General features: G+C 41.3%; 1 long non-coding RNA gene across 2 annotated transcripts in view; it reads left to right on the forward strand.

The window, feature by feature from the left end:
* Positions 1 to 227: 227 nt before the first annotated feature.
* Positions 228 to 23,871, forward strand: part of LOC119483103 — a 146,438-nt gene continuing 122,794 nt past the window's right edge. For both annotated transcript variants that reach the window (XR_005205617.1, XR_005205616.1), the window contains exons 1-2: positions 228 to 444; positions 1,418 to 1,583. This is a non-coding gene — a long non-coding RNA (uncharacterized LOC119483103). The remainder of the gene's footprint in view (positions 445 to 1,417; positions 1,584 to 23,871) is intronic.

Raw genomic sequence — 23,871 nt, forward strand, 5'->3', positions numbered from 1 at the left:
CTCGATTCTGATTGGTTACTTTTCATCTCTGAAACATATGAAGAAAAAGTGTGCCAGAACATTGATCTTTTTTCTGTTTGTTATAAGTTAAGATTGTCTTATGTTCCTCCTTTGGGTTTATTAGTTCTGTTAATGTGATTTTGGTTTGTGTTGGATTTGGTTTCTTTTATATTCTTTCATTCCAGTGTTTCCTCTTTTATTTTGTAATTCACTCCTCCTGTGTCTTGTCTGGTTTTACTTCCTACCTTTGTTTGTTTTCCCACCTTTGTTGATTGTCTGCCCCGCCCTGATTTGTTCCACCTGTGTTTAATCACCGTCTTGTATTTAAGCCTGTGTGTTCCTCTCTGTCTGAGGTCAGTTCGTTTGTCGCTCCAGCCTTGTCTACCTTGTCCCCCGTTTTGCTCGTCACTCCTGCCTTATTCCTCGTGTTCCTCGTGTCCTCTGGTTGGTAATTTTTGTTTTTTGTTGTTTGTTGGATTTATTCTTTTGTACTTTGTTCCCCTCCCTGCATTTTTGGTTTTTGATGCCTGTTGGTTTTTGTTGTTTGGACACATGCTTCATTTATTAAAGCTCACTTTTATTTAAATCTACCTTTCTGCCTGGTAACTCTGCGTTCAAACTCACACCCTGACAAACCCCCTAGCACTATTCCCACATTCCCTTACTTTTTTTTTTTTTTTTTTTTGTACTGTTCTGTACGGTGCCATATTGTAATGTAAATTTCTCAATAAAAAAAAAAAAGTACTGCATCACTCTGGGTTTGTAGTTACTTAAGATGCCTGAAATAAAGTCTCACTCGCGTGTGGATACGCTGTTCAGACTCAGACTCCAACACAAACTACACGGAAGCACCAAAAATGTTCAGTGGACGTTTGTGCAGAAATAACTGCTGCAGCTCCTCCAGACCAACAGAGGTTTCCCGTGTCTTGTGAAGTGACGGGGCTCCGCAGAGAGAAACGTTATCGTCTCCGACCAAAACTCCAGCGTCTCCCCTGTTCCCTCCGGCCGCAGACGGGAGGCTGAGGCAGGAAAAGCCAACACGCGTCCTCCGACTGCGGCCAACACTGTTTAACAGACGGGCTTCACTAGATAGAACTTCGTGGTTTTGGTGCTTCCGTGTAGTTTGTGTAGCCACAAGCGAGCGTGCATGGGACACCGACCCGGATTGATTTATATGTGTAAGAAGTTACAAACAGTCCCTTTAACTAAAACTAATTTCCAGTTTTTAGGACTCATTCCTGTAGCACTCTATTAGGTGAGTGTGGTACAGGATAGTCCTCATGACAGCTGTTTTCATGGAATATGGGTATTTTGTGTGTGTTAATTGAAGACAAACACACATCAAGATGATTTATTTCATGTTTCATGGTGTTAAAGTTGTAGACCGTGTAAAATATGGGTTTGATGTCACCCATAGGTTTCTGAAGAGCCGTTGTGAAGCTCCGGCCGTCGCCATCTTGGCAGCGACGACACAGCCTAACTCCCGGCTAATCCAACAAAGAGGGCAAAGAGGTGGATCGTCGGTGGAGCTGAGGCGGGCCCGGTTGACGCAGCGGAGGAGACAGCTCGCGGCTAGAAGCCTGGTAGGCACCCACCCACCTCTCACTCAGAGCAGCACACCTTTAATCATGCATAACTTAAGCCTTAATATATGGCTTAACATTGCGGCCTATGGGAACTGACTTGCTTTTGGAGCCAATTTCAAGTGTGTTGTGAATGTTCATTTTCTATACGCTGTGAATCCATAACATGCGAGTGTTTTCGTGGTATCCCCTCTACGGTACGCACAGCTGTCATCGGCATCAGTTTATTAGCTCCGAGCAGTGTGGGAATTAAATCAATTACACACCAGTAGTAGCTGGTAACATAGGCCTACTCATCACGTGATGTTTTGAACACACCTGATGCAACTCCAGCCCTTAACTGTTGGATCAGGGTGGAGCATCAGCTGGTTCAGGTATGCAGGGTCTGGAGGTCTGGAGGTCTGGAGCTGGGAACCCAGTGTTGTAGGCTATAGGCTAGAATAAATATAATTAATGAAACACTATTTAAAAGTTTTCTGAATCTGCGCTATTGATTTACAGAATATGGTTTTACATGATTGACAGAAGAAGTAAATGTTCAGACAAAGGTGATGTGTGTAAATAGTGGTATGATTATTATAGCAAGTTTTGTTTTTAAGCTTTTTGGGCATTATCTATCGTAATAATAATGTAAAAAACGTTCAGGTTTTCTTTGCCTCTGATGTTTGGGGGTTTTGAATTGAAAAGACTGATCTTCTTGTGTTGCCACTGTGCACACAGGCCTATGTGGCTCAATAACCTAGCTTTGTCTTGACTTTATTGTTGGCGTATTTTCTTATAATGATGATTTTCATATTCTATTTACTGATCAGGAAGGCACTCCATTTAATATCTATCGCTGTCCATTAACGGGTGGTTTTGAATTAAAGTTGCCTTGGCATCTTGTGAAGGGAAGGGAGGGCCTCCAAAACGTCTGATGAAGGCTAAGCCTAAATATTCTTAACAATATAATTGAATGTCATGTAATGAGAGTAGGGTGACTGTATTTTCTAACACCCAAACCAGGACCTTTAAGTGTACTGTAAGTTGATGCTCGTGCACATGTTTTGCACTTTAGGCATTTTCATCAGGATAGACTGTTATTTCAGCACCATGGACAGCGCCTCTGCAGACAAAAGAGATGTTTAGTCTCCCAGAATCCACCAAATCATAGTTTATTTGAAAACTACTAGTAAACACAAAACACAAGGACTGCATTGGTGTAATATAATTAGCCTAAAACTAAAACACAAGGTCTTTCTGAGTGTGCACAAAGGCAGGCTTAATGCCAGCTATTGTATATTGCTATCTAACCATATTAATATGATCTTTTATATCAGCGTTTTCACCGTGCGTGAAGGAATTACGCCTCCTGGAGCGCTTTAGAAGAGACCGATTTTCTCTTCGGCATTACAGCTTAACCATTAGTCGACTGAAAGGTTCTGTCGGGAAGCGTCATAGCAACAGCCTCGACAACAGCGCATTCATTGATTGACACACGTACAGACAAATCAGTGTTGAATTCAGACGCGTGGTGCATTGTTTCTATATTGTGTTAGGTCATAATGAGTGGGACAGAACATGATAAACGTATGCAGTATGTAAGCGCTGAAAACAAGTATATTTTTATTATTTTAATTGTGGTGAAAACCGGGACATTTGAGCTTGAAACAGGGACAATTCTGGACAAACCAGGACGTTTGTTGACAGTAAATTAGAGACACAAAATAACATTTTATTTACCTGTATTTTATTTTTTTTGTACAGGTTTTGAGTTAGTCTCAAGTTTGTAGTGAGTGTGTATTGAACTTGACTGCGGGAGGTGTTTTGTTGTGAAGATAGAATTCGTATTGCAGCATTTTGCTCAACAAGACATGCCAGTGTTCAGCATCTGATTGTGCACCAGAACACAACGCAGTGTAGTCGGGACCTGCAGACCGTTACGGCTACATAACAATGAAATTCTGCAGCATTTCCCGCCTGTTTTCTTGTATCAGCAATCGCAGAGTAGCATGCATCATATCAAAGGTGGACGATTCCAAATGACTGATTTCCAATGTTGTCTGCCTCTAGTATTACAGAATATGTACTGAAGCTAACAGAGGAAGATCTGACCTGGAAGAAAACTGCTCTACAAGCATCCGTTTAAAACCCCCGTTATCGCGCTGCACACATCGACTGTGTGAATGAAACCAATAAACGGCGGCCCCCAAGGCGTTGTGACCCCTAACTGGACCTCAAACCGTGATGCCCAAAAGCTACAAGCTGCTCTGGTGTCTCAACAAGACACACATTAACCTTTCCTGCGTTATTTTTCTGTGGAGATCTCCCACTTTGAAGTGCTTCCATTTAACCTTCATTTAACTTTTGTGTCATGCACTCCCAGGCGCCCCACTTTGACAGCGGAAGCCTTTAGAAGTCAGAAAAGGCCCGCGGCTATAGATGGCATATCAGCACATCTGTCTGCTCCAGCGCCAGGTTGTGGAGTGAAGAACTGGCTGTTCGCTCTCCTGCGAGTGTTCTGCCGCTTACTGACTGGATCTCGCTGTAGCTCAGTGTCAGGAAGACACTTTGAAAAGACATAATCCTGATCGTGAAGACGCAATTGTCTGATTTTTACTGGAAATTATTCAGATACTAACACCGGCCCGGCAAAATGTTGGAATTTTGAAAAATGAGCTATAGCAGACTTTTAAATGTGTCTGTTTTGGCATGAAAATTAAAGTTTAAAACACCGTTTTCTTTTGACAAATCTAATTATGAAGCGAGGAATCTCTGTCTGTCTGTCTGTGGGTATGTCCTTCGCATATCTCGAGAACCGCTTACCTGATCTACTTCACAATTTCCGAGTGTATTGCTGGGAAACCCAAGGGAGTGCTTTGTCGAATTCGGTTCAATTTGGACACGCTACATGCTCAATATTAATAAGCTTTGAATAAAAAAGAGCGCTCTGTTCAGCAACCTTTTGCTGGATATACTAACGTTACATGGATGCTAGATCTACCGGTACTAACGTTACAACCAGACTCTTCTTCATTTCCCTGGAGTCAACACGAGAGTGTATTTCACCAGTGTGGCCGTGAGTAAGCTGCGACTTGAGCGTGTTTTCCTCCGCAATAAGGCCGTCCCCGGTGTCAGACTGATACTAACTTATAACACTAATAACGTTACCACCAGCAAAATACCAACGCTAATTAAATCCACGCTCTACGTTAATACCGCAATAGTTGTGTCAAAACAAAAGACTAATACGCCTATTTGGAAGTTACCTCTGCTAAGTGAATTTCACCGATGATTCTGACTGGAAGTAACAGCGTCCTGGGTGTGTTTTTCAGGGGCGGATGATTTGATAATGATATGAGGGCCCCAGGCAAACACCATTACGCCGTCTTGCTTTACTTTTGGTATTGGCAGTGGTAGAAGAAGTAGGCCTATTCAACACTTTTTTTCTGAAGTAAAACTATTAACTATTAAAGGTCCCATATTGTAAGAAGTGAGATTGTCACGTCTTTTATATTATAAAGCAGGTTTAAGTGCTATATAAATTCTGTTAAACTATCAAAACGCTTAACCCTTGGAGAAAAACACACAGCCCGTATTCAGAAACTGTGATTTTGAGACAAGCAGTCAGGATTTCTGTCCATTTGTGATGTCACAAATATACAATATTTAGACCATTACACAGTTTTAAACGTAAACATTCTAAATGTGTCCCAGTTTATTTCATTTTGCAGTGTATGTAAATAACATCAGCTGACATGAAGTAAACATGGACCCAAACTGTTGCCTAGCAACGCAATTCCATTGAAATGCACTAAAACGGAGCATTTCAGACAGAGGGTAAATACAGGTATATTCAGGCAGACAGTACGAGGAAAATAATGTGTTTTTTGAACATTACAGCATGTAAACATGTTCTATTAGAAACACAAAATACAAGTATGAACCTGAAAATGAGCACGATATGGGACCTTTAACGTCTGTTCAAGGTTGAGCTTTCAATTCTAATATGATGCAGATGCAATTTGGAGAGATAGGAAGAGATGTGTGTTTGCATATCAGTGGGTTGAAAACATTTTTCTTGTACAAAACAGTGTGGCTGAGGCCTTAATTAATTTCAAGGTTTTGGCTCGACTGTTTTTAATATAGCTGCCGGGTCACAAACGTTCTCATTTTACAGCTAAACGGTACACTAAAGTGTGTTTCTGAAAACATTTGAGGCGAAAAAAAATAGGCATTACAGTGACAGAATCTTGATTCATATTTGATCAGCGCTGCCTAGTTTGACCGTTTGATCAGAGTTCACCAGCTGCTCCAGCTGGGCTCAAGTTTTGAGAGATGGATAGCTCCACATCTCCTGATCTTAAGCCAAAGAAAGCTTTCAACGATGCAGCACTAATATTCAGTCATTTAGCTTGACGGGACATTACAACGTGCTTCTGTTGTTGCTGTCACTTTTCTACCTGACTTCTGCAGCACATTTACGTCAGCTACAGGCCGAGCTGTTTTGTCAGGTTGAGACAAGTCAGTGGTGGCATTTTAACTGACAGTTTTAGAAATGCCCTTACAACTTCTATTCACACGGCTCTCCAGATATTTTGACGAGATAATTCCTGTTATGGCTTTGAAAGCATTTGGCCTTCCTTTGCGTCTCCGTGTTATTAAAAAATTCTTACGGAGTGTGTTTTGTTTTTTTCTGTACTCTCTTAGTGGTTGCTGCACCTCTGTCATGTGTGTGTGTGTAAAGCACCAATAGCTTTTCTTTATATATACAGTCTGACATTATGAATTCCCTTGTTGTACAAAACGTACAAAAATACTATAAATACTGTACAGAAATATGAATTAAAACTTGCTTTACTGACTCTATCCTATTTACTGTCTCACGTACCATATGCACATGTATATACAGTACATGCCGTTGTATGTTAATGTACCTATGTAGCATGTTATGATTGTTAATTAATTCGGCGCATCAGTACGAGTGTCTTTGCATAATCTGACTGGAGCAAATCAGCTGGGATTTTGACACTGACTCCAGATTTTCCATCTAATTGCAGTTTTTATAGCTCTGTAATGGACTTATTAACCAAACAAGTCTTCAAACGGAGCGCTTTGATTTGGGTTACACAAGCGTGACTGCTGTGTGTAGCATCATCCGGCGCTGGAGGGAATAATGAGTCCGGAAGGGAAAATCTATTTTTTTTTTTTTTTTGAGCATCTGAGGTTGTGACAGGGTTTCTGGGGCTTTAGCAGAGATGAAGTCAGACAGTGAAGATCTGCTTTGCTGCTTTGATCTGGCCTGCCTTCCCACTTAACTTCTGATGACACTGCACTTAGAGAGGGCACCGGGAGCGTGAAGCCTTCCCTCTCACTTTTACCTTAGATGCTCTTAATATTGAGGGAGGAAGGGGGGGGATGCAGCGTCTCAGCTGCTTAAGAGGGAAAATGTTTTACCGATCAACTCATCCCATGCAGAAGCAGCTGATTCTGTATATTCAGTGCATATCTTGAGCATTGTTTGCATTGCATTGACTGTGTGGCACATTTTCCAGGCACAGAGCTCCAGCCTGCACGTAGAGGGCACTCTTAGCTCGGTTTTCTCTGCATGTAATACCACTGGGAAGTTATTTATAGAGGCTGGCTTCAAAGGGGGAGAGAGCAAGTTTTATTGAGGTGATTTTGCTTTTGTGTGATAGCTCTGTGTCTTCAACTTTGCAGACCGCATTTCCTAATCTCTATCATTTAGGGAAATTATACAGTTCTAAATTTGATAACTCTGTGAGGTCTGACATGTCTCTGTCGCAGCGGCAGCGCTGGTTTTCAAGGCCAAAGTCCGCCCCGAAGGAGGATTCTGGTTTCATTTTGGACAGTTCGGTTTAGATGAAGAGGCTCCAAAATGCGCCGTCATCGCACACAGACTTTGTCTGGCTTTATTGACAGTGAGTGGGAGGCCACAGTCGTGGACACTTGTCAATGCTGAGGGGGAATTTTTCTGGTTTATGGGCAGATTTTTGTGCTGCACAACTGTCAGGCGGACTATGAAATACGCCTCGGGCGTAAAAAGCTGAAAAACAAACAAATAAAGTTTGGAATCAATCAGCCTCGGTGTCGCCGTCTGGTTTCCAATCATTGATTATAATATTTATCAAGCAATATTTAGGAAAATATTGTCCTTAGTTCCTGATGAAATTCGCCATCAATAAATAATAATATAGACACCAGCACAAAACCACAAACAAATAAGGCCTCGGGCAAGAAGACTGGCAGCTTCTACCACTGAAACGGCAGAAATTTATGTCTCCCAAAAAATGCCTTTCCTTGGCAGCGTGTCCTTGTTTTGTCCTCGGCGTGTGTTGTTGTTCTGCTTCACGAGGAAATTACAATTTAATAACGAACATTGGTTTCCTGTGTTGTGAGAAATTAAGATTACAAATGAGTTTGATCTCAGGTAATTATGCAGAAGCAGAAACAAACAAAGTTGCTTTCATTTCTTTGGTGTCAGATGAAATGTTTTTTCTTAAAGAGCTGTTTTACACCGAACATTATTGATTTTAGCCAGTGGTGGAAGCTATGGTTGGGAATCACCAGAGGCCTCACGATACCATATTATCGCAATCATTTCATCACCATACAATCTTATTGTGATTTTAAACATTTTGCGATAAGATATATTGCAATTTATTACCCTTTTACAACTGGAAATTATGCAGTTAGTTAACATCTGTACATTTCCACAGGATCCGTCCTTTCCACGCTCCCCATTCATTGTGTATGTAAGCAGCCGTGCAATGCATTCTGGTAGCGTGGCGGCGCGATTAAAGAGACGGAGCGTCACGACTCCCGCTCCTCATTTGCATAAAGTTGAGGTCCAGGCTACTTTATGCAAATCACGAGCGTCCGACGCAACTCGCCGCCTCCAGAAACTCCAGAGAATCTTTTAAACTAAACGTTGTCGATCCAAAATAAAGACAGATTCAGCAACTGCACGGATTATTTCTCGCCTCAAATGTTTTCAGAAACACATTTCGGTGAACTATTTTCGTGAAATACGAGAAGAAAGTTTCCAAACGAGCCTCCATGTTTCCGGTTTGAAAGCCGGGAGCAGCAGCCCACGGAGGGAAAGCGTTCGTCCAATCAGGTTGGAAGAGCCTTGTTTTGTAGTGACAGCCCATCAAGCGTCCAATGCTGGGTAGCGGCGCGTCCCCTCGCGATAAAAAACGCCCGTGTGGACACGTACCATCAGAGTTTTCATTCACATAACTTGAGGTCAAAGGTCGAGGGACCCCTTACAAGACTACGACCTCTGAAAGAGGTTAAGAGGTTAATGGTTTATGTAATAAAAGATCGATACTTGACATCCGTGTATCGATACGATATTGCCACGTAAAATATCACGATGCTATGCTGTATAGATTTTTTTGACGTACTGTACTGTATTATAATTGATAGTTATTCATAATAATGGCATGTCAAAATGTTTCTGACAATCTAATAAAACAGTGGTAATATTGAAGGAGACAGTAAAGTAGGACAGGCAGAAGCTGGCAGGACGCACACGCCAGGAAGTGTAGAGAGCAAACAGCATAACAGATAACACCAGAAACAACAAGGACGCCACAAACACACCATTAAGCATAAAAGCTGCAGTATGTGCTGACATCAGAACATCAGGAAACAGAACAATGTCTGCACATTTTGGCGGTGGAAATTCATTTTCAAACACACTGACACTGCATCACATTCACAGAGGTATTTTTTTTACTTTACTCAACCTTTACTTTGGTTTATTTAAGTACAATCTCTTGATGATAATGGCAGCCAGGCAAGAGGAAAAAGGCTAACCGTGTTGGAGAGCAAATAAAGTAATAAGTATTCTTGGAATCCCCATTTTCCAGTTTGTGTTACTCAAGTTTAAGGCTGCAACTAACGATTATTTTCATGATTAAGTTGCTTGATTTATAAAATGTGGATCAGATGATGACATCAGGGCCGTCTCTAGCCCTTTTGGTGCCCTAGGCAAAATTCAGATTTGGAGTCCCCTTGCTCTAGGTTCAAACCCCCAGAACCCTAACATTGTAAACTGCAACACACATCAGACATCAAAATAGTTTTAAGACAGAAATTAAGATTTTTATTATTATAAACGACTGTATTTATTATAATATGAATATCCCTAATATTGTTGGCTTAAAAGTGTTTAATCAGTTTCAGTACAATTTACACTTTTATTAACGAATAAGTGCGGCCGGGCAGATTAAAAAGTGTGAGAAAAAGAGTTATAGTGGTGAAAAGTGTATTTCTTTCTTTGTTCATTTGTTACCTTTATGCAGAAAATGAGAAAGGGCGCCCACTGGCATTGTTTTAAAAAAATATTTTAATATTATTATTATTATTAATTTTTTTTATTATTATTTTTTAGAAGACGCCGCCCTAGGCGACCGCCTACAGTAAATGGCCTATGCCTTAAGCCGGCCCTGGATGACGTCCTCAAATGTCTTGTTTTGTCCACAACTCAAAGCTATTCAGTTTTACTTTCACAGAGGAGTAAAGAAACCAGAAAATATTCACATTTAAGAAGCTGGAATTTGAGAATTTTCACTTTTTTTTTCTTAAAAAATTACTTAAACCGATTAATCAATTATCAAAATAGTTGGTGATTAATAGTTGACAATTAATCATTGCATCTCTATTCAAGTATTTACAGCTCTTTTGAAAAAAAAAAATCCCATCCCTGGAATTAATTTTAGACCATCGTGTGAAAGACACACAACTGGGAGATAAATCACAGCTGAGACGGAGGACGTTAAAAAAAAAAACGTACCCTCCATCTCCTCACACGCACACACACACACACACACACACACACACACACACACACACACACACACACACACACACACACGGAGGAGAAGGAGGAGAAGGGGGGGGAAAAATCAACAAACAAACAAAAACAATAGATGACACAGACTTTTGTCTTCACGCCGGTGTCATTAATCACGTCCTTCAACCCGCCGGCGGTGCGGAGATTGTGTGCTCGGCTGCCAAAGTTGGACAAAAGTAGGGCACCAGTTTTTTGGTATTTAATTACAATCAAAGTGCTGACATCCGAACCAATATGCTGCAAGTCACAGCAGTTTCTCTGACGCCTCTCATGCTCATCTCTATCTCACCGGCAGCCCTGCAGAAAGCACCTTGCAACGTCTGTTTCTGCTATAATTTATTACTCTGGCTGTTTTACGTAACCACAAAAAGACACCGTGATCCCGACATCCAGCTAGACTCCGATTGCATCCTGTGCATTCAGAGTATTAATTGAGAGTAGGTGTACAAATATTGAAGACTGAAGCGTGCATGATCTGAATCCTTATGGTATAATTATAGTCGTCCGCCCCTGCAGGAGTGTCACAACGGGAAGTTTGAATGCGCAGGAAGAGTTCACCTCGGGCTCAGGTGCCATCACGTCTCCAGCCCTTTCCATATCGCCTCTTTCCACCTCTCAGCTCGCTAAAACCCATCCAGCTTCACTTAACGTCACATCACATCATCATATGGTGATCCCTGACCGCGCTCTCTTTGCATGAATTCAGGATGCTTTTTTACCGACGGTTCCCCCTCTCTTTGAAATGCAAACGCACAGGTCTGAGCAGGAGACGAGGATGCTTTAAGCACCGAGGCAGTTTTTTCTCTGACGAACAGGCCGACTCCTGACCTATCACACCGCAGGCGGCTATACTTAGGCATGTCCCGTCTACGGGGCAAGGTTACATAGAATTCATACAGCAGCAGGTTGCATCTTTCATGCCATGACGTGAGGTAAAAAGGTCACCTGTCTGGGCGCCGAGTCAGAGTGTGGATGAACACACTGTGAAGTGAAACTGCACTAGATACTAATAGACCTCTGAGCTTGTAATTCATCACACGTCTGATATTGTGGGTTGTTTATTTATTTTTTTGTTGTGCAAGGTATCTGCACACTTGTGGTTTTTCATATCGATTGCAGGAAGTATTGTGTGTCTTAAAGCCCCCAGAAAAACGTGGTTTTAAATCTGAAGTATTTCTCTATAACCTTAAATATTCACGACCGAATATGCAACAATTACAGTTAGAGTTTTGCAAAAACAACTACCATTAGTTAGGTTTTATTTATTAAGAGTTTAACACCCTAAAACTCAAAAGCCAACACTAGGATCAGCATTGATTCATGGAGAGACCTTCGTCTGGTCAGCTAACATTACTGCCAAGCAGCTGAAATATAGAGTGATATTGTGCTTTTAGCTGACGTGTGTCGCCTCACTGTTTTGACGGATGCTCGCTCACATTCAGGTAGCGCGTACACACGGGCGAGCGCGAGCAACAGGACGCTGACTTTCGTTGACTTAACGGCCACAAGATGTGAGCTTCGGTTTCTTACATGAAGGACACTTTGCTTCCTGACGTAGCACTGATCCTCACTAATACTGAGCTAGCAGTCCAGAGGGGAGAAAGAACAGCAAAGCTAAAGCTTTAGGGAAAGCTTCGCCTTTGGGAAAAAATTACATCAAAGACAAATGTTGGCACTGTGGGCAGCACTATCAATACACTTCCTGTCTCAAAGAGAATTGGATTTGCAATTTCAGCATATCTCTTTGCTAATCATCACCCCTTAATTGGCAAGAAGTAGAGGCCATTTCACTGTAATGAACACCTCTCTGCTCATTATATAAATAACAATAGAGCATAAAAATGAATCACTTTCAGTGTGTTCCCCAAATTACTGCGCGGATAAAGCACTTTCTCTGCAGCTGCACTGAATCTTCCAGCTCCTGTAGCGACGTGGTTCCTAACGGCAGAGCGAGCTTCACCAGGTCAGGTAGCATCGATGACTTCCCCTCCTCTAAGTTTACTCCCTGGGAGGAGGACCAACTCTTTCCTTGAACCTCTTTGCCTTTCTATGGATCTGACGTGCTGCTCCTCACCCATTAGCTCGCCTGATGGTTACATACCCTCCCTGCAGACCGGCTCAAACTCTGTTAAGCTCAGAGAGGCCAACTGTGGAGTTTGTGGAAAACTCAGTACTTTGTATTTACCTGCCGTGTGTCGCACCAGCAGGACACGTGTTAGACGCGAGACAGTGCTCACAGAACATGAATATAGTTTGACACTAAAGCTGTGTCAGTTGAATCATATACGTCTTATTGAAGTTTAAAGGCATCTCCGTCCTTAATCAAGACTTAGTAAGGCAACAGCAAAAAACACAGTTAGCTTTATATCATCAAAAGTCAAGAAATAACATTATCAATTAAAAAGACCATATATAAATGCATTAGCTTATTGAAATGCAAATAATACAGCCCATAAAAAGGGTTGTTTGGTAGTGCCACTGCTAATTTGAAGGGGTAAAATAGCTATGGCACTGCATGCATTACTGTTTTCTGTATACATTTTTAAAGAGCACATGCCTAAAGGAGGCTCCCTCACTCTTCATCTGAAACTCATTTCAGGGAGTGATGCAACTCAAAATGATATTCTGTCATTTTCAAAAACTGTTAACCCTTAAACACCCAGTGAAATAAGAAGTTCTTATCTTTTGTCCCTGCAGTAATTGTTATGTTACGCTTTTGTTGTAAGCATTATTAAACATGAATCATTTTTGATGACACATCCAGCACTCAGGATTGTATACACACATGTGCACTACTGATTATGATTTGGGATCATGCCTTCACCATAACAGGATTTGTAATTTAGCGACCAGCTAACCCCTCTGTACTTGACCGTCAGCTTCAAGGTCAGAGGTAGGCTTATGTGTTTTAAGTTTTAGTTGACATAAAGCTGTTTTCTATTAAACTAAACTATTTCCAAAACAACGTGGTTGCAGTCATCCTCTTAAACTAACAATGCAGGTGAGGGAGGTGTGTCTACATCTACTGTATATCAATATTGAAGGTGCTCTGTACGATATTCAGAGCATTAATATAGCAGCAAACAACTATTAGCTATGTGAAGATATAGAGTAATGTCTACCTGAGCAGAGACTGAAGTCTCTCTACCTCTCTGTGTGTTGTAATTTGAGCTTTTCAGCTAGCACACTGATGCCATCTGCTGTCTTGCCTTGCCAGTAGCAGTCCCCGTGGGCCGTATATAAGAAGTGGACATAGTCACCGTGACGTCACCCATTGGTTTGTGCACTGTCTTTTTGAAGCCTCGATTTTGGTATTTTGGGCGTCACCATCTTGGTTATTTGCAACCAGAAGTGACCCGAGAGGGTGGAGCGAAGTACAACCGAACGCTGCCATTTTTTTGGCGACCAAAATGGTTCTAATTAACGTTCATGAACTGAAAACACACTGTGAAAGGGTTAAAATTGTAAGACGAAAACACGGACAACGCCGCGGTAGCGACCTTTCAATCACAAGGTAGCCACGCCCTAAAGCATCCCCTGCTTTATGGTCCATTTGACTCTAAATGGGACCATAATTTACTAAATGAACATCATGCTGTATTGAAGAAGACTTGAAACTAGTGATTGAGACCATAAACTGTTTTCTCAGGTAATAAATCAAGTTAAATGTAGGCTCATTTTCTCATAGACTTCTATACAATCAGACTTCCTTTTGCAACCAGAGGAGTCGCCCCCTGCTGGCTAGTAGAAAGAATGCAAGTTTAAGGCACTTCAGCATTGGCCTCACTTTTCAGAGCCGGAGGTTGCCCACTGGCAGTCCCAGGAGAACATCACACTTTAAGGCGATCCTGCAGCATGTGTAAATCAGTCAAATACTCCGACACAAGAAATCTGAGTTTGACCACTCAGCCCAAGAAAGAAGAACTACAGTAACCCCTCGAGACAACTGCTATATTTTTGTTACTGACTAGCCCAGACAGGACCAACATCACTGTTAAATTATTTGAAGCGGCGCAATAAGCTGCTAGTTCAGACGGAATTGTTGACATGGGATTCCTGTGAGTCACTGCGATGTTTGATCCATTTTTCTCTTGACACATCCATCCTGACAGCCCGGTTTGTGGCTGCAGTTTTTCTAATCCAAACTATGTGCTGTACATCTCTGTGGAAAAAAAGTCTGACTCAGTAGCTTAAAGTTTAGGCAGCAAGTTAGAATGTAGTGCTATTGTAACCGATGTATTTACAGTCTTTGCTGACTGCCTGGCTGCAGTGACAGTGAGGTAAATACAGTGTGACCAAAGACCGTAGCAGGGAGGCTTGTTAGTGCTGTAGCCCGCAGACTTGAGACAAACTCAAAGGACAGGCAACACACAAGGTGAGAGCAGCAAAAGAAGGACATTTAATATATGCTGTTTGAAAGCTGTCTCTCTCTCCTCCCTTCGAATGAGTCTCCTGTTGTTGTGGCAGAACTCAATGTGTCCACGGGCCATAATAACATTACACTACAAACAGGTTCCCCGAAGCAAGCGAAAAGCGGAGGTGTCAGAAAACCTTTCTCCTTTACTGAAAGGCTCGAGCTCTGTGTGTGCAAAACACGGTAAACGTACTTTCCTCACTCTTTAACCGCCTGCTTCCATCTCCCTGAAAGACTTTGCACACCAGAGTTCCCTCTCCTCGGCTCCGTCTTCCCCGAGTCCGATCGTCATCGACAAACACTCCGTACGGCAACCGTCCTCTTATTATATCTCATGAATAATTTAGGCCGCGACTGCTTTGTTTCCAACACACAACTGTTGTTGTGCAGCTGTGCAATAAATCATCTTTCAGAGCTGATTCATGCTAATGTTATGCTGCTGTTGTTCGGGCAAGATTTGTGTCTGGACAAACTTAACATGCATCCACACTTCTGTAAGTCTGATCTGATGGATTACTTTATCCAACAAACAAATCAGATTTAATATATTCCTTTTCATGTTTTTTCATGCGAGTGAAGGCTACACGGCAGGATTACTTTTATAAAATAGACAGTTAATTGTGTGTTATCTTACTTACATACTCCAATAATCTTTACAGATACGTTTCAATCCTTACATAATGCTTTTAACAGCACTAGAAAAGATGGGTATAGATAACAAGACAAAGACAGCCATGCCAGCAGCTCTGTGAGGCTGTACTTCGCTTTATGCAAATGTATGAATATATTTATTATTGTAAATCAATTAACAACACAAAACAATGACAAATATTGTCCAGAAACCCTCACAGGTACTGCATTTAGCATAAAACAATATGCTCAAATCATAACATGGCAAACTGCAGCCCAACAGGCAACAACAGCTGTCAGTGTGTCAGTGTGCTGACTTGACTATGACTTGCCCCAAACTGCATGTGATTATCATAAAGTGGGCATGTCTGTGAAGGGGAGACTCGTGGGTACCCATAGAACCCATTTACATTCACACATCTTGAAGTCAGACGTCAAGGGACCTCTTTGAAAATGACCATGCCAGTTTTCCCTCACCCAAATTTAGCTTAAGTTTGGAGCCAGAATCTTAACTCACTCTTTAAAACTGAGCTTGCTACAACCTAAAAATCGCAAGTTGCGTTAATGCGTGGCGGTAAAAGGAATTTGCGTTTATGCGCTATTATCACGTCAACTTTGACAGTCCTAATTCTGACAAATTGATATTTACTGGATAAGAAGTTAAAGGGGAAGTACGCACATTTTCAAAATTCATACACGTTATTCCTATAGTCTGAGACGGTCCAAAAATATTAGTAAACATGAACAACTCTCTCCCAAATCCAAAAACTAGAGTGTTAAAATTCAAACTTCTGATGTCATAGGGTATAAAGTGTTAACTGAGCACACCTGTGATGTCACAAATGGCCTGTCTACACAGGAGGTGTTTTACAGTCGCCCGTCTCGCACACGTCTGACGGAGCAGATATGTTTCTATTTTAGTCAATCCAGCTGTCTACACAGGCCATGTAACGGGTCATTTTTCACTCAAGTTATGCGCCTGTAAACACAACCTAAAGCATATTCTTACACTTCAAAATCTATTTTCTACCGTTTTAAACTCACTTCGAGTCAGTTTTGGTAACTCCACAACCCCGTATGTTTGTCTGACAGAGAGAAGCATCCCATCCCCTCTAACTGAGAGGCTGTAATCTCATGAATCAAATGCAGGTGTCGAGGACTATTCGGCTCTCGTAACACCGACAGATGAATCTTATTAAAAACCAGAAAGAGCTTTCACAATTAGTTGAGACATGTTGGCAGCACTTCTTTGTCATTTACAATATAGCTTTATTCTGACACACTGTTCTTGCAGCTTTGTTCTGCAGCGTTTGTACAATATTGTACAGTAAAAAAGTCCCACATGCCACGCCAAGATCATTATAACCGAACATGTCACGCAGCGTGGGTTTGCACAAACACAATCACACACACACAGGTGCTTACACGCATGTGTGCACACGCGCTCATTCGCGGAGACATCATTTGATAACTACAACCCTTGGTGGAACTTCATTTTGCGTTTCGCTTTGTCTGCTCCGGTCTACATTTTTCATGCAGTATTAGCCGCCTCGCTGCCGTTTCCCCGCGGTGATCGCTAAAGCAGACATCAATCAATGCAATGCAACGGGCGCTGAAACACGGAAAGAACCTCTCTTAATTAAGGGATTCAATTTAAACCATGAAAATTGATTTCACTGAAGGGCCCGCAAAGCAATCAGATAAACAAGGTGACATATTCATGTAATCATCGTAATTAGTTTTGTTCCGAGCGTTCGTAATAAAACTTTACCTCATCATTGAAAATATTTCATCCCACTCGTGTTTTTTTTGTGCTATTTGAGCGCTGGAAATTGAGTTTCAGATCTTCTTTGTCATTTAAAAAAATACATTTATGTTGCTGGTAAAGTCTGTATTTGTCATGTGTGAAACTCTTCATGCCTTATATAAAGGGGAACGTGGAGCCGGTTGGCGCAGGCAGCAGAAATGCCCTTGACTAGCTTCAGGCGACAGATTTCCTCACAACTGGAGCAGGGCACTGAGGGCAGCACTATCACAAGGTGGCTGAGCGGCTGATATAAAGGGACAGCTGGCAATAACACACTAAATGCATATATTAGCCAGGTGGTGACTGTCAGCCTGACCAGCAGCTAGGAATAGAAGTACAAAAACACGTTCAATTGAATTTCTTATTCTGTCTGTATTTATCCGAGGAAAGGTTTTGCAGAGAAAATGTTTAATGTGAGTTTGACCAACCCGTTCTCGTTCCCAAAGATCGTCACATACGGACGCCTGGTCAGGACCGCTTGGCGTCATTTTTATCGCACCAGGTACGCCTTTACGTCACACTTAGGTTTAGGCAACAAAACTACTTGATTAGATTTAGTAAAAGATTGTGATTTGAATTAAAATTACGTAACTTCAGTAAATTGCATAGCCTACGTTACATGACGTAAATTAAGAACGTTGTGAAACGTATCATACTAACGCAACTTAGAATAAGTCAACATTGACAAACAGCAGTCTCCTCCTTGAAAGTCCTGTGTGAAAGAAGAGAAATGGATTTGAAGCGATGATGTGATTCCTCAGTAAATTCTCAGCTGATTGAAATCTGTCTGTTGTCAATATGTGACTGCGTGATGGACACTGGCAAGGTCACAAGCTTCTGCCGGTAACTAAATCCGGTGCAGCCTTCAGTGTGGAAAGACGAACGCTCAGCTCGTCCATTAACGGCACTGCGTCTTGTAATCCGATCGAGTCACAACTTAACATGTCAAGACAAATTGGCGTCTCACTCATTCTCTGGCCCCGCTGCGATCTCCGTGATGTACAGGTAGCTCCGTCGCAGGAATCTGAGAAGCTAATGAGAAGAAACGAGGGCCGCTTTGATTTCCCCGAGCGGCCCCGGTTCATTTGTGTGGGGTTTTTTTTCATCCTTTTAGTTTGTGTAGCTCGTGTTTTTGGTTTGGTCATGTCCTTTTGAAGTGAGATGTTTCAGTCGGCCTCTCACACAATCTGTCGGGTGTTTTTTTCTCTTCTATGAAAAAAAATCTTTTAGTTCTAGAAAATGTTTTTCGAAGGAAAAAAAAGCGCAGCGCTTTGATGGAGTGAGCGGTTCATTCAGCTCTGATCAGTGAGTCAACAAAACAACACGGAAACATTGTGAATGAGGGCCTCGCATTGTTATTGGTTAATTAAAAGGCACATTCAGTTTCAAGGGTTCACAGAGAATACGCTGTGTAGCAAGGCTGACTCAGGTCTCAGGTCAAAACCTTTTTGGCCGCATGACATGAAATATGATTTGTGAAAATCCTCTGAATAAGGACTAAGTGGGCATTTTAATATAATAGTCCAAAGCTGGCAGTTTCACTATTTTGTGTAAATACAAAATGTGAAGTATAGTATATTGAAAATCTATTTATTTATTTATTAGAGCTGTCAATCGATTAAAATATTTAATCGTAATTATTCACACATTTTTTTTATCTGTTCAAAATGTACCTTAAAGGGAGATTTGTCAAGTGTTTAATACTCTTATCAACATTGGAGTGGGCAAATATGCTGCTTTATGCAAATATATGTATATATTTATTATTGGAAATCAATTAACAACACAAAACAATGACAGATATTGTCCATAAACCCTCACAGGTACTGCATTTAGCATAAAACAATATGCTCAAATCATAACATGGCAAACTGCAGCCCAACAGGCAACAACAGCTGTCAGTGTGCTGACTTGACTATGACTTGCCCCAAACTGCATGTGATTATCATAAAGTGGGCATGTCTGTAAAGGGGAGACTCGTGGGTACCCATAGAACCCATTTTCCTTCACATATCTGGAGGTCAGAGGTCAAGGGAGCCCTTTGAAAATGGACATAATAGTTTTTCCTCGCCTAAATTTAGTGCAAGTCTGGAGCGTTATTGAACCTCTTTCTCGACAAGCTACAATGACATGGTTGGTACTGATGGATCCCTTAGGTTTTCCAGGTTAATATGATACCAGTTTCTTCACTCTAGCTTTAAAATTGAGCCCGCTACAACCTAAAAATCAGGACAGCAGACTTTCCTGTAATGAGAAGTATACAGTACATTTTACTGTATTTTACATTTTATTAATACATTTTTGTTTTAATTATTGACCTATTTTTAATGTCATTTCTGTTGTATTTAATTTAAACGCCTTGCTTTTTTGTGTGTGTTTGTGTTGACTGATCAGCCTCCGGAGGCTCCTCTGGCTGATTTAATAAATGAGAATCAGGTGTGCAGGTCTAATTAAGGTATAAATCCACAGCTGCAACTCAGCAGGAGCTGAATCTTTTCATGTGCGTGCTACCGAGGCTGTGCAGTGCAGCTCTTATTCAACACCTGATACAAAAACTATGGAAGCTATGGAAATGAAAAAGTAGATGTCAGAGATGCCAGACATGCCAATGTTAGGCTATAGCACCTTGCATGGTAGTTAGCTGCCACTGGTGTGTGTGAACGTGTGATTTTTAAAATTACTTTCCTCATTAAAACTACAGTAGGAACAGCCGACTAGCACTTTGAAGGCTGACAGTTGGTTCACAGGTTTGAGCCAGGTGTGACTTCCTGTCAGGTTCATTCTCTTTTCTTAACACAGTATTATACGTAATGAGCAAACGACTTCACAGTTTGAGGGCTGTCGCTTAAATAATGCTCAAGGGATCTTGAGTAGAGCACAGCGGAGAGTTTTCTCGTATTCCCACAAGCTCGGCGCCATCCTTCATCCACTGTTGGCCTTGAAGGAGCTTCCCCAGTGTGACCATTTCAGTCGCATCAAACACTGTGGACAGTTCGCATCTGACTTGTGTCCTTGGCAGCAGCTGACAGCGAGCCTGACAAACAAATCTATAAATACCACAGAAGAAGAAAAGAAAAGTCACAGATATTCCTGTTACAATTAGGTATTTACCATCCTAAAGGCCAAAGGTTGGCCTTCAGACAGCCTCGCTTTCAGCTGTAAATGTGCAGCGTCACTGAAGTGTTTCTGGAAAACATGGAAATACAGGTGCACCGTTTTCAGCGTGATCTAAAACACGTGGAGTGACAGGTGCAGCTGATCATTTAATTAATTACTGCGGTGCAATAACAGCAGGAGCGGAGACATCCTTCATTAGGGTTATTCCTAATGAATAGCTCCACCTGTACTTTTCCAGTGGTGGAATGTAACAAGAGTACATTTACTCAAGTACGCACATTCATTTTAACGTAACTAATTTCTTTAATACATTAACACAATTTTTACATTGTAGTGGGCTCAGCTTTGAAGCTAGAGTGAAGATCCTGACATCATATGAAACTATAAAACCTAAGGAATCCATCGGTACCAATCATGTCATACTAGCTCGTCAGGAAGGAGGTTCAATAACGCTCCAAACTTACGCTAAATTTGGCGATGAAAAACTGTCATATCCATTTTCAAAGGGGTCCCTTGACCTCTGACCTCCAGATATGTGAATGTAAATGGGTTCTATGGGTACCCACGAATCTCCCCTTTACAGACATGCCCACTTTATGATAATCACATGCAGTTTGGGGCAAGTCATAGTCAAGTCAGCACACTGACACACTGACAGCTGTTGTTGCCTGTTGGGCTGCAGCTTGCCATGTTATGATTTGAGCATATTGTTTTATGCTAAATGCAGTACCTGTGAGGGTTTCTGGACAATATCTGTCATTGTTTTGTGTTGTTAATTGATTTCCAATAATAAATATATACATATATTTTGCATAAAGCAGCATATTTGCCCACTCCCATGTTGATAAGAGTATTAAATACTTGACAAATCTCCCATCCCTACCAGATAAAAAAAATGTGTGATTAATTTGCGACTAATTGTGATTAAATATTTTAATCCATTGACAGCTCCACTTTTTACTTGATTAAATTTATCTGCCAGCTATCATTACCAGTTACTTTACAAATTAGGATTTTACATACAAAACTTATGAAGAACTTTTAAAATGGGATGCACTGAAAAAACAAAAAAATAAACTACTAAACAGCATATACAATTTGAGATTAAACAATTAGTCAAGTAAAACTAATTTCAAACCAAACAATAAACAGATTAATAATGAAAATAACCAGCAGATGATGATAATGAAAGTCATCATTAGACTATATAGACTCACAGAGGCCATTTTCACAGTGTGGTATTAGTACTTTTATTTAAGTAAAGGATCTGAATACATCCACAATACAACCGCTGTGCTTTTCCTGCAATGACACGTCAAAATATCTGCCGTGCTGATGATAAAAAAAAGATTCATGATTGGAAGATTTATTCAAAAATACAAAACAATTGAAAGCACAAGCTGGACTGAAGACTTTTGACATTGAAAGAAAAAGAAAAACTGCTGATTCTCATCATGCAAACATTGAAATCAAAAATCTGAAGAGCTGTATTTTGCTTTTGAATTCAGTCAGTCGGCAGGAGAGTGTTTTGTGTCATGAAACCAAAGAAGAAACATGCAATTCATGTTCTTTATAGGGAACAAAAAGCTGTAGCCTGGATCAGTGTGTCATACGGAGCAATATAACAAATTCATTGATATCAAAATGCCAGTGATTATTAGTTTTAGATGAAAGCAGCACACACACTCTCACTGTGATATTACTTGTAATATTAGAGGGGAAGAAGTTGTCCCCTGCAGTGTGGCTGAAGGATGAGGACAGCGTTGCCAAGTAATCTGCCGTCCTCCCCCAGTATCTGCTGTCCACTTCAGACGATAACCTCTCTCCCAGGCGGGCGGGGGGGTTAGATCTTCATTATTTCTGTGTCACATTAAGGCTCATGCACCAGAGCCTGTCCGCGGCCCCTGGGGTGACCTGGGCGAAAACACACAGACCCACCCAGATGTAAATACACAGCGTAAACGGACTCAGGAACACCGACTGCGAAAACACACACACACACAAACTGAAATAAATTGCACACATGCTCAAGTTGTTACCTGTCCTATTTGTCCTCTCTCGTTTTTTCCTTTTCACACATTGTACTATCGCTCTTTCTCTTTCACACACACACACAAAAAAAGCACTGCACCACTCTCCCCGCCGCTGACAAGATACATGATGAACGCATCCACAGTGATTTATAATAACTCACTTCAGAGCGATGCCATTGCAGAGGAGGAAATTGAACAAACAGGCCATGTTATCTGTCACCAGATGACCCAGTTCAAGTTCAAGAAGCTGCCTGTCAAGTACAATTGACTGCACAACTGATATATTAGACCTTAATGGCAGCAGAAAAAAAGAAGCTCTTAACGATTGCCTTTGCTGGGCATGTGAAGGTCCTGCGGAGGGGTGGATTGCAAAAAGGAAACAAATGATTTCCTGAAGCAGCATCTTCCTTCAAAAAAAAAAAAAAAAATCCATCTGATACAGATGCTAGTATGGCACTTTAAAGGGAGCGGTTTGATGGTGAGTTAGCTTTTAGTGGATTAAAGGTTTTATATACGATATTCAGAGCATTAATATAGTATCAAACTATAGTAATGGCTACCTGAGCAGAGAATGAAGTCTCTCTACCTCTGTGTGTGTTGTAATCAGAGCTTCTCTGTGCTTTGTTGACATAGCCGGGCCGGCCGCACACGCTTTTAGTGCATGTGAGGACAGCTGTTGATTATTTATCACCTCAGTAGCTGTTTCAACATCCAGCAGAGAATTATTAACATACGTTTAGAGTCATGTGTCTGGTCACCTGATGAACGTAACTCCAATATTCACTCTCTTTTAGCTCCGTTTTAGTCTCCACCAACTCTCGAGAAAGATCTGTCTCTTTAGCTGCTCCACTATGTTCACCAGCTAGTTGCTAACTTTGTGATCTGCTGTTTGGTGCTATAGACTAGTCGCATACAGAGGGTTTATCTGAGCCTTTTCACAGGAAACAGCTGCTGGAAATACAAAGTGTATGTATGACCAAATTTGAGCCTCGCAGATCAAATGTCCAGGTGCAAAAATCCTTTTCTTAATGTATTCGATCCTGTTACAGGAATGTTTTTTTCCCAATTTATGCAACACACTTGTCTCCGACAATTTCTCATGTACTGAGAAAAAAAGGGCTGGCTGATAAAATGACGGCGTCAAAACAAAACACGAAGAATCTGCGTTATCAAGAAGCCTGTGGAACATATGTTGCAGCATATGGTCCAGAGAGGAGATCAGGATCTGATCCGCCGTCAGACGATTTCAACTCGCTGTTAAAAGTTTGAGAAATAAACCCAGCGCACGGCTGCTTTAGGAAAACACATTAACCTTTTGGAGTGAAAAGGAAGCGAAGGCACAGCTGTGAGGGTGAAGTGGAAGCAGTGGAGGTGCATTCAAATTTGCAGTCTCGCACCTCAGCCCACTGCCGTCATGACTCCGA

The sequence above is a fragment of the Sebastes umbrosus genome, chromosome 23 (assembly GCF_015220745.1).
Source record: "Sebastes umbrosus isolate fSebUmb1 chromosome 23, fSebUmb1.pri, whole genome shotgun sequence".
NCBI classification, from domain to species: Eukaryota; Metazoa; Chordata; class Actinopteri; order Perciformes; family Sebastidae; genus Sebastes; species Sebastes umbrosus.